The following is a 14879-nucleotide window of genomic DNA, read 5'->3' on the forward strand; positions in this document are numbered from 1 at the left end:
ACAATCTTTTACAGAAATGTGATGCTGTCAGAAGTCTGTACTTGGAGCCTCAGGAGCTTGATTCCAGAACTGCATTTTTTGGAGTACCAGTTGTGGGAAAATACATGCCATACTGGCCATGCACACATATTTGAGTTGTTTAATGCATTGGCAGACAGAAATGGTATCTCCAGAATTTAACTAGTTTTTGCATATGTTGTTTTGTGTGCTTTTATAAATATTAGTAACTAATATACAAAATTAACAGTAGATTCAGGGACACTCCTAGCCTGTATTACTTGCTGAAGTATTTGTACTTTGCTCGTTTGGATTTTTATTTCCTTATTACAGTAATTTTTCTTAGCAACCTTTATAGTTATTAACCTCTGTTTAAAATAAAATTCCTTCCATTAACCCGGAATTTCATGGATGACATGCAGAGATGAAGAAAATTTCCAACTGGTTTTGCCAGTGAGCAGGAATGCATATGCATCCATATACTGTTCAAGTTAGCTTGGCAATAGCACTGTAACTTTATAGGTTTATATGCTTATACTAGGATAGTTCCTGCTGTTTTAAGTATTGTCCAGAGGGTATAATTTCTTAAATGAAAATTGTTTGAAACCATTCATTTTTTGTGTGACAAGTGAAGGTATCAATTACTTATTGCCTGTATGGAATAAGAAATGTTAACAAAACTCAACTTCTGAACCTCCTGATTGGTAAATTCTTGGCCGCCATGTTAAAAGATCATTGTTGTGAATGAAGAAAATGCTCTGTTTTACTCCTTCAGTGTCACACACAGGACACAAAAACAGGAGAGCAATAAAAAGGAGAAGGTATTTGAGAATATGTACAATGTATTAAAATTTAATTCCAGTTGTCATTAAGCATGGTATTATGGCAGATCTACCCACTCCCTCCTTTTGTCCATCTCTGTGCTTTTGTCTGGCCTTATGTTTTCTGCCTAAAGATTTGGTGCCAAACTACTGAAAGCAGAAGCACTGGGGTCTCACTGTGGGAATTCTTCTGCTTACTTCAGTGAGTCTCATTTTAAATCATGATACAGCTTTCTCTTTCTTTACACAAAGGTGTGACATTTTATAGCTCACACGTTGAAGGCCATTGCACTGAAACTTTGGTGTGTGTAGTGATAACAGGATTGTGCCCTCAGGATTCTAGAAACACAGAGAATTGAGTGTAGATCCATTTTAACTCATTTCTGCCTCTGAGACTGGAAGAAGAGAGGGGCACTGCTGATTTCCAGTGCAATTAGACTCTATTTTACACGATACTTTTTGAAGGATCTGGTTGATATCATGAAAGATTTATATCAGTTATAAGCTGTGTACTTTAAATCTTCTGCCCCATGTATCGTATGATTGAATTTCACGTTTCCCTTAAGCCTAGGATTTTCATCCAGAGGGTCTCCAGGCTTGTTTTGGCCTTTCTAAGGTGCAGTTAAACACCAAGCTTCAGGCAGGAGGGTGACAGCTTATAGCTGTGAAACAATAAAGCTTAGCTGTGTGTCAGCTGAACCTGACTTTTTATAGAAAGTGATTGAAACTGTTCAAATATTTCTGCTGAGGTGAACTTGCTGGAGCATGGACAATGGTTTTGTCTCATAGCAAAAGCCTTTCAGTTCTTTGGAGACAAATTTTGAACAGTTTTTCTGAGGTGGAAGAGGTCCTTTGTAACACTGTGCAGGGAAATGGTGTTAGGTAGATCATGCAGAATTACCAGACAGGTATGTCCCGTGCCTGAGTTGTTAGTTCTACTTTACCTGGCAGTATTTTGGCCTAAAATCATAAATAAAAGGTGACACAGAAGCATGGAAGCAAAAAACTTTTGTTTATCTTAGAGGTATTTCCAATCAGTTGCCCTCGTATAGTTCTGGCTAGTTATGGGAGTGATTTTGCTATTCCACATTTCTGCCAAGCAGAGAATCATATGAAAATAAACAATTTTTACTGGTCTGAATGCTTTAATATAACTTTATAGTCGTTAAAATAACATTTGTAATTTTTTTCTGAAAATACTTATTTTTTTAATAATTTGTTAACTTACTCAGAAATGTACTGGCACGTGCAACATTTACCTTTCTGAAGAAAAAGGGTCGATCCAGTTGACACAAGTAGGAAAGCTCCTCTGCACAACCTTACAAATCTTCACTTTGTGTAGATAAGGTCATTTGAGGATATTTTGTGGTTGCTCACATTCGAGCAGAAATCACTATTAACGTTGAATTGAGATAAGAGTTTGCCAACCATAAAATGAATGGCTTAAAAATTGGCCAGCTATTATGACTACTTTTTATCTGTGGCCTGAACAAGGAGGATGTTTGAGACATCCTCTGTGTGTTTTGAGATAATGCTGAGGACTCTCATAGGTGGTGGCTCTGAATGGACAGAGCAATTAGGGAGCCCTGCTGCTGTTTGGGTCTGGGTGACTTCTCTGGCTTTCAGGGTCTATCTGCTTAACTCCATTTTTAGTCTGGTCTCTTAGTAAGACTTAGTTTCCCTCATGTATTCAACATCTCATGCATTGAGGCAGAACTTTGAGGGTTGGATCCCCTGTCATGTGAGGAAAATTTAGACCCAGACAACGGTAAACTCTATTCTGCATGTTTTGGCTTTGCAGGGCTTCAGGGCAAGAGAGGATTTGTTAATCCATATCTCCTCTCTGTAATTAGTAAAGTGCTGTAAGATACTGGGTTGGGTGGTGCTTCACAAAGCTAATAGATTTCTTACATCATTACAGAACACTTAAACCATTCCCTGAACATGCTCTCTGAAGAGTTCTATAGGTGTATGCCCCACCAAACAAAAATACAGACAATGAAACTGGTTTCTGTAAATTTGTTATTTTGGCATTATTTCAAGATTTTTAGTAGCTGTATTGTGAGAATACAAACTTCAGTGTATGTTACTTATTATAAATCTGGAAATGCTGTGGTTTCTAAACGGCAGAGTAATGGACTTGGGAGGTCTTTAACTTTTCTGAAACCGATATTTTAAAAGCTTTGTGTGTATTTTGGTTGGAATTTTTTATGAAACTATATGAGATTGGTACTAGATGTCAATTAGAAATGGACATGGCCTTTAACACATCCCCTCCAACCAAAGTATGGTCTGATAACCAAAGAGTAGAGGTATCCTTGAGAAGAGTTGATGTCAATCTACTTGGATACTAAGTTCACTTCAGGCTTGTGTTAGGAGTCCTTGATGGAAGACCAGAGGCAGGAAATGTGTCTATCTGTGTGTTTAGAGATTTGCAGAAGTTTCAATGACAAATGTTTTTGTACTGCTCTTTTAAAAGACCTTTCTTTAATGCACATCTAGAAATGCAACTCATTGACTAATCCATAGGTAGCTTTGTTTAGAGGATCCTTCCTTTCTTGAAAGGTTATGAATTCATGGCAAACCTGAAATGGAGGGGGGGACGGGACTTTTTCTTGCTACTATGTGTTCATAGTAGCAAGCTTTTGTGGGGTACATGGGATTACAGGGTAAGCTTTTGAGCTTGTTTTTAGTGCAATGTTACAAAGCAGAGTGTATTGCTCAGGATTTCTTTTTAAATAAAATATTTCTCTTATCTCTGTAATTTTTTTTAAAGCTATCACTTGGAGATAGTCTGGCTTCAGTTGGAAATAAAAATTTACTTCAAGGCAATAGTTGTTAATATATTTGTTCAAAGCCACTCACTAATGGCTTTCAGTTTGATTTATAAAACAGTTCTCTCTTATCGTACAAACTTTAATAGTTAGCTTTTGTTCATGGAGAACTGAGGGAGTGAAGTCAGTTTTCACTGAGACAACACTACTGAAATAACAAAATGAACAAGCTATGACTGAAAAGAGCCTTAAATATAAATGTTGTGATTGTGACAGGGCTAATGTTTGAATTTATGAAAGAATTTAGATAAGTAATATGATGTAATGCTTTCAGGATTTAAAAGAAAATAATTTTTTTCTTAGACCAAAGGATTCTGAGTAATTGGTTTGAATATGTGAACAAGAACATACAAAGTTTATGTATGAAAGAGCAGTAGAACCCAGTGTGACAATTTTAAATGCCGAGTTGGGGAAGTACTCAGTGTGCACAGGGTCAGCACAGCTAAGGAAGTTTGCAGCCTTTGGGGCTTTCATGATCGTGGTACATTTCTGGATGCACAGGTTATTTCCATGTTTGTTTTTCACTTGACAGTGGGATTGCAATGGTTTTTAGGTGTACACCTCCCCTCTCTAACTAAAAGCCACTCAGTTTGGCTTTTATTCGGTAGGGTGGATATTGGAGACTAAATGGAAGCACAAGTCAATGCAGAATGTTACTCCCAGGTCACCCACACTGCAGTGTACTGTGCATGGAAGGTTACCAGGCTGAGTTTCCTTCCTGGCCTTTGAGTTCTAAAGTCCATGTTCACAGGTTTGTAGAGGGTGGCTGCAGTTGGGATCAGCTGTAATCCAGCAGATAAGATCAACTGCAATGCTGCTGTGTGCATTTTGTATATTAAAGACCTGGAGGTTTCAGTGGAGGGTTCTCAACTGCTTTTTGCTATGAAAGGTGGTTTGGAGCTTATGGATAATCTGTGTCATAGATGGCTTGATAGATAGATACCATCACTGGGTGGTGGTATCAGCTTGAGTAGATTCATATAATTTGCATATGTTCATGGTCTATATAAGCACAAGACTGCTAAAGGTATCAAACCCCCAGAAATAACATCTAAGCTGCTATTTTTCTGTCTTCTTATGAAGAATTTAGTGCTGAAGTCCATGGTAATAACCTTTGGAAAATCTGCCTATAATTGATTGAGAAAGTGCTTTAAATAGCTACGTTGACACTAATGGGAAATATTGTCATGGTCATAAAATTGGTCCTGGTATTTTCAGAGACAACAACGTATTTCTTCAAATTTTTATTCAGTCAAAATTTCTCTGAATAGCACAGAATGCTATTAAAGACTTTGGAGTGAAAGGAAGGAGTCATGGACCTTTCAGCACTGATGACTCTGCTTTTGGAACAGTTGAGATTGTATGTAGTTACCCCCACTTGGTCCAAGGAGAGGTTGAGTTCTTGCTCCTTGCAAATGAAATGCTTTTATCTACATTGACATTTAAGTAGGTGTTGAAATAAAGATTAACACAAGCAGGGTGGAAATGGCACCTCTTCCTGTAGGACAGGAATAGTTCCATAGCAGTAGGACTAGGGAGCTGATACTGGGGTTCTCAGCCTATAGGGTGGGTGTTGATGCTCCTGATAGAACAAAAATACCCATTGAAATTTGTGGGAGCTCATATTAAAGATCGAAGGATACAGATCTGTATTTTTTGATACAGCAGGATTGACAGAGTTTCCTGCAATACAATATGAGAAGAAAGGCAAAACTGTTTCTCTTCTGAAGTCTATTGACTATAGAGGCTGGAGAACCGTGGTGCTAGTACACCTATAAAAGTACATTTCAGGGAAAGGAACAAGATGTCATCTTTAAAAAATGAGTAGGTTTTGTGGTACCTTTCAAAGGGACAATGGAACAGACTGACAGGAAAAAAATACAAACCACATATTGCACCTAACTGCTGAAAAAAGTGGATTTTTTCTGTGTCTGGGATGACTCATACAGTGATAGGGATTAGAGTCTTTATTTTCCAGCATTATTGGTTCAAAGTGAGTCGTGATACTATAGTTCTCTGAAAGAATTGGAGGACAATGAAACAGTGGTTTCTGTCACCTTACATGCTATAAAAAAGAATCAATTCTACATAATTTATATCAACTTGCAATTTGTAGATTTCTAAGTTAAAAGAAATACACATAAATATATTCTGTTTGAAATTTGAATTTGCCAAGATTCTTCAGTATCCTTTATTCTTTTTATGTTTTCCTTGTTTATGGTGAAGGGTGAGGTAACATAATTGACTTCAGTTTATGGCATCAAAATCTCCTCATCTTATCTTTCCCTTTGGAGAAGAGTTTATGGTTTGTGTCTTAGACTCACAGACGTATAAAAATGTAGTAACGCTTTTGGTTCACTTCATGGAGCTCATGCACTGAGAGGCACACCCTCACTCGAACAGATATCTATAACAGATCCCCACTCTGGCTGGGGATTCCCACTAGACATAGAGATAATAGACCCATAATGTGTAGGTGTGACAACGGGACAGAATGAAGGCAAAAGATCTTCTTGAGTCAGGTGATTCTGTGCATAGTGTGGAAAATTCTTGAGTATTTTTACTTCATGGAGAAAGGGCCCTGTACTGGTATTCTGTTCTGGCTTACTGGAGTATCTCTCGTAGGAGGCCTGACACTAGGCAGGGCTGAATGCCTTCTCCAAATTCAGAGATGAAATGTGCTCATGTTTCACTCCTACTTTATTTTTATATATGACGTTATGTGGCTTCATAGGAGAAAACAAAGCAGGAACCATCACTGGAAACTTTTTTTAAACAAACTTTGTCCATGATGTCATAATTCACTTACTGGGGGGGTTGGGAAATTAAAAACAAAACTAATGCCTAAAAATGCCTTTTCTGATGTGTGAGCAGTGATGTGGTGAGAGCATAGTTTTTTTTGAAGTAATTTATCACGTAGTAATTGTCATCATTCCCATGCTACATTTTTCTGTATAAGATTAGGAAGCAATGGCATTCTTTATGCTTAATGGCACAAACAATTATAGTACTGACTTGGCACGGGTTTGCTGCTTTGGCTGACCCTGATGCTGCTGGTTTTTAAATTGGCTGCAAAACAGCCCGTGGGACCGATGTATAATCGGTCGTCTGTTGGCGCGTGGTTCTGGATAACATTTTTCCTTTGACTCATCTCTGATTGCAGGGAGTTTGCTGTAGCATGTTGGAGAGTATGGCTGTATGCAAGTTCCTTATGAGCTATATGCAAAGTCCCTTTTATGGTAAAAGCAAATTGTTTCACATATAACAGGAAAATACGCACCATCTCAATTTATTGTTTCATTGCTCCTTGGGCTTTCTGTTGGAATTTAGCATTAGAAACTATTTCTGATGTTCCAAGTTCAAAATATGTGTGACTGAGTTTGGCCAAATAGTGCTTATACTCTGCTTAGACATTATGCTGCAGAAATTAAGGTTGAACCAAACTGAGCATCACTGTAGTGCTCTTCTGTGGCTGAAATGACATCAACCTCTGTGAGTGTTTCTTGGGGAACCTAGTAAGAGCTGAAGCAAGGAAATAGGAGGAGACAGGCCAGATCATTAATATTGTAGTGCCTTCCTTTGTAGTGTATTTATGGTTCCCCATAGGCAGAGACCTTTGGGGGATGGAGAGTCGATCAGTTTTGGCGATAACATTGACTTGAGATAGTTGCTGATGAAGTTATGGAGCAGTTCAGTGTTCCCATTCAGCTGTCTCAGAATATAAGTGCTGCTTCCTGAAGTGGGCATGGCTTTATATGCTTCTGCTAGACCAACATTTATGCCCTTGAACTCTCTGTGATTAGAAGCCACATCATGGCTTGTCAGACCTGTGGAAAGCACAGTGTCAATAGCAATAAGTATATTAATACTTAAAGCATGGTGAAAAAAACTATTTATTTCTGTGCTGGAGGTACAGATGTGGGGCTGCATTTTGGGAATACTGCACCCTGACTTGGAGATCAGTATTCATATTGTGTATTTTCTGAGGAAAAACTCAAAAAATTTTATGCAGAATTGGAAAAAGAAGTCAAAGGACAGATGCTAGTAGAGGCACAACATCAATCTATACAGTCAGCAGTCATAATGTCTTTTCAGGTGTAATTTTGTTACTCTGCACTTTGACTCCTGTCCCGTGATATCTCCTGCCTGAACATGTGCAAAACTGCCTGACTTGGGCTGAGAAGCAAAGTCTGTGTGCACCTATTGACATACCAGGAAAAAAAATCTCCTCGTTCTGTGATGGTCAACTTCAGTCAAGTTTTTAAAACCTTTAAAGAGTTGTTAATAGGGGGGGAAAGATGGCTTTCTGTTTGTACTCACTAACTTATCAACTTCTCCAAACATACACCTACTTTTCCCTTTCTGAGTTTGTTTGCTCTGATAACGTGCTCTGCATCCATGCTGGGCTTACCAAGGAGCCTGGTTATGTTTTTTCTCTCTTGCTGTCTGACTTCTGCTGTATTTTAAAGTATTTTTGCATCAGTTTTAGGTGTTGATTTCTGTCAACTTAACTTTAGTGAGTCTCGTGTGAATATATTGTGTCATTTTTTTTTTGAAACTTGTGCAGGTTTTTGCAGTGCGTGCTTACTGCAGATACAATTAAAACCAAGCAAATAAAAACCTTTCAAATTTGAAGGATTAATTGTTTTTCATGTTAATAATACTATATATTATTTTATGTTTGGAATAGCCCAGCTGGTATTACAGAGTGAAAGGGGTTGAATTAATGATATATTGCAGCGTGTTTAGGCAACCACATAATGGCCGAGGAGGATCTGTGATCTCTGCTGTATCCAGAACTGTTCAGGCTCTTTGCACAGAGATGTCTCTATTGAGCCATAATGATTCCAAAGCAGCAATTACTGCAAAATGAAAAGATAGCCCTTTAACGTTATTTGGGTAGACACTTCTGGTAGATACTATGTGGACTGAGCTGTTACTACAGCCTGGAAATTGTTACATGCACCAATATTTAAAGCAGGCTGTGTATTAACCAGCTTATTCTATCCGTTTTCTCCTAAGTGCAAGAGGAGCCAAGAAAAGTTTCATTAAAGAAATGATCCAACTAATTTAAGCTGGTGGTGGAAGGAACTACTGTGAAGTAATAATTTGGCTTTGGTTTGCTTTACAGTAGTACCTCCTGGAATGACCTGCTGTCAGGTTGTGCAGGAGCTAGAACTACTGGTGGCCATGTGATAAGTGCTTTATTATGACTGAGTGGCAATGACAGAAGAATCAGTGTTTCTAATGTGTGCTTATTTTTTTAACTCTCCAAGTGCCTTCCAGCACATGAACTGTTTCTGGTGCTGTCACGCTGCCCACTGGAGCAACAGCTCTTTAATGATCTGAGCAGAAATCATTCTGCCAGCTTGGTGCCAGAGGAGACTCTGTTCAACGTGGTTGCCTTCACCACTCTCTGACGTGGTGGGACAATGCTTTCTCTCAGTCAGGGATGTTTAAGATTTGAATCAGATCAGGACATTCTCGAAAGCAAAATGCAGGAAACCTTAATTTTTGCTTTTGGGACCAGAGATCAGGTTTCAGGTTTCTCTTCTAAAACGAATATGCCTGAAGCATGTTGTTGTAGTTACTTTCATGTTAGTAAATGACAGTATTTTCAGAAGACCACAAAATACTGAGGATACTGGAGGGGGGAAGCCCCAGTTCACATAAGATTTATTCCCAGTTAGAGTGCCTCTTCCTGCTAGCTGCTCCTTGATCTGGCCTCAGGACAGGGCACAAACTGTATGTTAGTGGAATAGCTGTGCACCTCATCTCTTCTGCAAACACCTCCCATAATCCATTGGTAGCTGCTGAAATACTGCTGGAGTAAAAGCTGCATCACTGCTGTGCTTAGGAAACTCTTGTTCCTACTTGTGACCCCCACATTGCTCAGTTGTAGAATTGAGCCCATATTTCTGTTTGTCCTTTCATCTGCACTGTTTTCATCTTCTGTTGATGAAATGGGGTATAGCTGAAACTGTATTTCTATCTGGAATGCTGTTTAATTAGAATAAATGATCTCGTGTGTATGTAAGGTTATTTTTCTTTAATAAATCTTTTCTCCATGTGTATATTCTATGACAAAACTAATTAGGAATGACAAACCTGTAATTCAATAGGTTAGAGGGGAAAAAATTTGTAGTGCCTCTTGTACTGCTTTTCATACCCAAATTGTGGACACTGTGGGTTCTTTGTTTGCTCTGTCACCTTGAAGTTCAGCTTACCAAATTTAGCTCAGCACTCTTGTGCTTTTGTAATTGTGCTGTTGGCCATCTCAGGGTTCTTATTTCAATTATGTTTTTATCACATTGGTTCTTTTTTATTAAGTAACCCTCCTTATAAAAGTTCATTTTAATTAACTCAAGTAATAAAGAAGTTATGAAACCTGTAACTGAGATACGGTAATGTAAATTTTCATCAAAATGTGCATCCAAAAGAAGAATGGAAAGTTTATTTCTCTTGCTATTTAATTAAAAGTTAAGAATCAGATATGCAAGGAGAAAAAATATAAAATGCTTAATAGAGTTAAAATGAAATATTTTCTACTCTCTTCATACATTTTTTTTTTTAAAAGTTATATAACTTTCCCCATCCGGTTTTTTGTTCTTGTCTGAAGTGATGCATCACACCTGCTGCTGAAATCTAGGGACAGCTGTTTCTCATTTTTTCCTTTTAAGGAACAAATGCTGCTGTCATAGGAATCAGTTGTGAAACTTGTAGGGACTTTCTGGTGTAGGTTTTTTGGGAGTCTTAATCCAATTACACTGTCATTTTCCTGGGCCCTTCATTATTCCTGCAAGCTTTAACACCCACTGCCTTGCTGTGATATACTCTGACCCAGACACTCCTCTGTCTTTTCTGTAGACAGTAAAGAGCTGTTCTTGTTTACTCTTTTAAATACCTGTGTTCTTCTCCATCTTCTCACCACTCACAATGGAAGATAGTTCAGCTTTTTATATAATACCCCTGATTTCCTTTGCTGTTCCTACATATCAGATCTAGGTAACAATCAGAACGACACTGGAGTTGTTACTGCTCACCCACGTTTTCCAGCAGAAGGATACTGTGTGGTGGTGGATGAGCAGGAGGAGCCCAGTGCTGTAAAAGAGATGCTCTCTCTGCTCTGAAAACAGCATTAGGCCAAAAGAGTTCCTGTGTCCTCGTGCCAGGACTGATAGTCTTCCCTCCCCTTGAGTTTCTTCAAGCCTTTTTTCTCTCTGCCAAGAGCACCTTTGTACATTCCTCTGGAAGTACAGTTCTTATGATGAGACCAAGATACTTTTCATGTTTATGCCTTAAAATCTCATGCAGGTAGTAAATCAGTTCAGCTACTCCAGTAAATTTCTCTGGAGAGAAGCCAAGGGAAGGAATCAACATGGTTTATAAACTTTCAAAATACATAATAAGGACTCTTTCCCTTAACTTGGTGATTTACTTCTGTTCATTGTTAATAAGTTAATATAGAGAAACATTGGTTTTGGTGCCAAAAATCATCAGGAACATAACCCAGAGCAATTTTTAAGGGCACAGCTTTTAAACAAGCTTCTGGAAGAAGCATTATTTGACAGCACACAAGTGAAATAGCCCAGTTTGTTATTTTAATCTCATATCTCCACTTCTGGTGTTCTGTCTTGTGGATGATTTGCATTCTGCTGAGGCTTTGGCTGATGAGTTACCATAAATGGCTCAAAAACAGATTTGTCCACTTATACACAGCAATTTTTGTAGGTAAGCAGAATAAAGCCAGGGCAGCTTTCTGAAATACCTCTATTCACTTGATTAAACTTGGAGTTATTGTTGTGAAATAAAACAGTTGGTTTTTTAGAAGTCCATGGGGTTTTTTCCTCCATGGAAGATAGGAGTCACTGTTCTTTGAAACAGGCAGTTCTTGAAAAAGAATTTTATTTTTTATTTTTTTAATTTAGGTAAACTTGAGAAGATGAAATTAACTATTTCTGCATGTATGTTTTAAAAATCTGCAGCCCCAAAATATGCTTTGAAGAGCAGTGATAATCTTTGTAAATCAGAAAAAAGAAAGGTTAGATTTTGCTCTGTGCTTATTTTTCTATTTAGGGAGCGACTTCATAGGCAATTGTACGACAGTCCCAGTGATTTTTCATTGCAAACTAAATAGTGTACTCTTACAATTTATCCTGTGAATGAAGAAAGCTTAGTAGCAACTTTGGAAATTGATGCAGAAGCTCAGCTGAAATTTGGAAAAAGGGGAAATTGTTAGAAGAGGAAATAATTGACATTTACTGTGTAAACCCAGAAAAGTTTGTTTTCAAATTATGTGGCTATGCTGCTTATAGGACAGCACATAGTTGTTTCCTGGTCTTTACAAGGTAGCATTTGCTTTTCTTTTTTCTTCCTCAGTGTGAATATGTGGAATATTGGAGACTACATGAAGTGACTTTAAAGATTAAGAGACATATGTCAAGATGTCTTAAGAGACATATTGAATTTTAATTGTAACTTGTACCAGAGAACAAATATTTGTAATAACTTCTAACCCTGAGATTCCAATGATGTATCCATCTTGATATTAAACATATCTAGAAATATATATTTCTTAAAAACGTATTACTTGTTTTGCAAGAGTAATATAGCCACACACCACAGTATTCCTTTATGTTCTAAGACAATGAGATAAATATTCTGAATTAAAAAAAAAACAAAACAAAAAAAAACCCAAAAAACCAAACAAGAAATGCAGCTGAATGTTTTCTGCATTAGTTTGAAACACAACCACCTATTTTTTTGTGCTGCAGTTTACAGTCAGGCTTAATGAAGTCTGGACTGACATTGACTTGCATCAGTGTTTCCCCATGTAATGTTTCCAGTTATTATCTGTACAAGTGGAATCAGACTGGTTTTATTGTAATCAGACTGGTTTTACTGTATCTCAATGAGTTGACTTTTTTCATAGCAATCTAATTTTGTTCCCATTGTATCAAATATAAATTCTGTCACTGAATCCACAGAGAGCAGGAACGGCCTAAACGTTGTTCTGGGGAAGATCCACCCTCCATTATGTAAAATGGACGAGGTAGTTTTTCTATTGAGTTTTATGGGAATCTGTCCATACTGGTATGTGACACCTGCCAATAGTCCAGTCTCTTCAGGGTCTGCAATGTCTTCCCCATCAATGGCTGTGTTTCTGTTTTTGTCAAGCCTTCTGTTTCTGTCAAGGATTCTAGAATAATTCAGATGCAAGAGAGTAAGGAAACAAACACAAGACCTTTGGTATCACCGAAGAATATCTGAGAGAAAAAGTCATCGAGTAGTCTTTAATTCTGGAGTGCTGCCTTAGATTACTCACCCTCTAGTATGCTGGGTTTGAACTGCAGTCATGCTGCTCTTGATACTGCCTTGATTTCTTGATTGGAAACTAAGGTAATATATTCTGGGTGTATGCAGAGTAAGAAAGCAAATACCTTTTTGGAGTAGTTTAGCCTTGTCAAATGAAAAGAATATGCAGCAAACTAGTTCAACAATATAGCCCCTGATCTGTGGCTCACAGCACAAGCACAGGAAGGATTAGTAGAGGCTTTTCTCGCTGAGCCTTTCCCAGGAAAAGTGTCACTAGGGTATTACAGCGCCTACCTCACACACAGAGAAAGCAGTGGTTGTTTTCACCATCTTGCAAGACAATCGTGGTGCTTTGTTCTTCACCAGTTTGCCCCAAAATGTGCTGTTTGCCAAAGGCCTCCAGATGGGTTGAGCAGTATGGTCTAAGGGGCTGCAAATCTCTCTCACCTCATTATTATTGCAGAGTAAGATGTGTCTGACGGAGAGCAGACATAGCTATCCTTTGAGTATGGTGTCTGAGAAATCTCCTTTTTTGGGCTAGGATCGGGTCTTCTCCTGACCCAGCAGCACAAGTTAGTGAAGACTGAAAAACAGAACAGCCAGGACTTTTCCATGTGAAAGGCTTTCTACTGTCTTCTTGTTTTCCTACTATTCTGGTGAGGCCTCATAACAAAGTTAGTGACAGCTGCTTGTGTGCCAACCCTCATTTATGGGTGAACTGGTATTGTATCACTGTATAAAATCTAAGAAGTGTTTTCTCCACAGCCCAACAGCTCTGCTCCAGAGTTGTGTGAGCTTGCTCACGTTGGCCGCAGGGTAGCAGTCCATGATTGGAGTGCTGAAAAAGGAATGTCAGAATAATTCATTTTCAGAAAACGCAGATTAATCCAAAGCAAATCAAGTTCATGGAATTGAAATCTAGGTAGCAGATAAACTGATAGAAATTTCCGGTGGGATTCCAGTCTCTGTGGGAGGTTGCTGTACATTATAGCCATATATAAATGCTTTTTTTTGTCAGAAAAGCACATAAAAAAGAGGGTTGAAAACAGTTTAAAGAAAATAAGAAACATCTGTCTTCCTCCTAACCCTTTTTTTGTAGGTTATTAGCCACTTCCCTCCAAAAACAGATTGCCATATTTTAATATTTTTTTTGTGTGTGTGTTTAATATGGAAAAGCACTGTCCAACTGCAAGCTGTTCTTGCATTTAGATTTTTTTGTGCATGGTAGCAGCCTTTGGAGATAAAGAATGAAGACAAGAAGATTACTCTTTAAGGATTATAACCACGCTCTGGATCTCCAACTAGGTTACTTATGAAAGCTTTCTTCAGATTTCTTCTCCAGCTATATGCTTCTTGACCATTTCACCTGCAGTTAAATTTTCCCCTTTAGCTGATGGTCATCTTGGAACAGGTGGAGGATGTTGCTGGAACATGTCTGAAGGCAAATGAGAAAAGCAATGAGGCCAGTCCTCTCTGGGCAGCTCCCCAAAAGAAGTACTACACACTTTGCTTTCATGCCTTGATTTGTGAGACCTTGTGATTTGACTGTTTGAAGTGGTAAAACTCAATACTTTAAAGTTTCCATTGTGTGGTATGGACTGTCCATGTTAGCTGTAAAGATTATATAGAAGTGATATTATTTAGTGTCTTAATAGCATCTTTCTCTCAAAGGTTATTAGCCAGACTGTCTCCAGCTGTCTGTTTACTTAGGTGAATGTTACATCCACATTAACTTTTGAAACACAAACCTGCCTTGTATATTTGTCAGGATTAGTTGCATATAATCTCACTTATTGGTTGGGAAACTGAGTCAGGAAGTTATTTATCCAAACGCTTGTAGCTGCTCCTCATCAGACATGGAAGTGGGTGCCTGAATCCCAGATCTTCTGTCCTCGCCACTTGTCCATGCTGA

General features: G+C 38.2%; 1 protein-coding gene across 7 annotated transcripts in view; it reads left to right on the plus strand.

Moving 5' to 3' along the window:
• The window catches only part of ADAMTSL3 (ADAMTS like 3), a 180268-nt gene that overhangs the window by 51968 nt on the left and 113421 nt on the right, over positions 1–14879 (plus strand). The gene's annotated exons all lie outside the window — the stretch shown is intronic.

Source organism: Neopelma chrysocephalum, unplaced genomic scaffold (assembly GCF_003984885.1).
Source record: "Neopelma chrysocephalum unplaced genomic scaffold, ASM398488v2 Primary Assembly neopelma1_75, whole genome shotgun sequence".
In the NCBI taxonomy this organism is placed as follows: domain Eukaryota; kingdom Metazoa; phylum Chordata; class Aves; order Passeriformes; family Pipridae; genus Neopelma; species Neopelma chrysocephalum.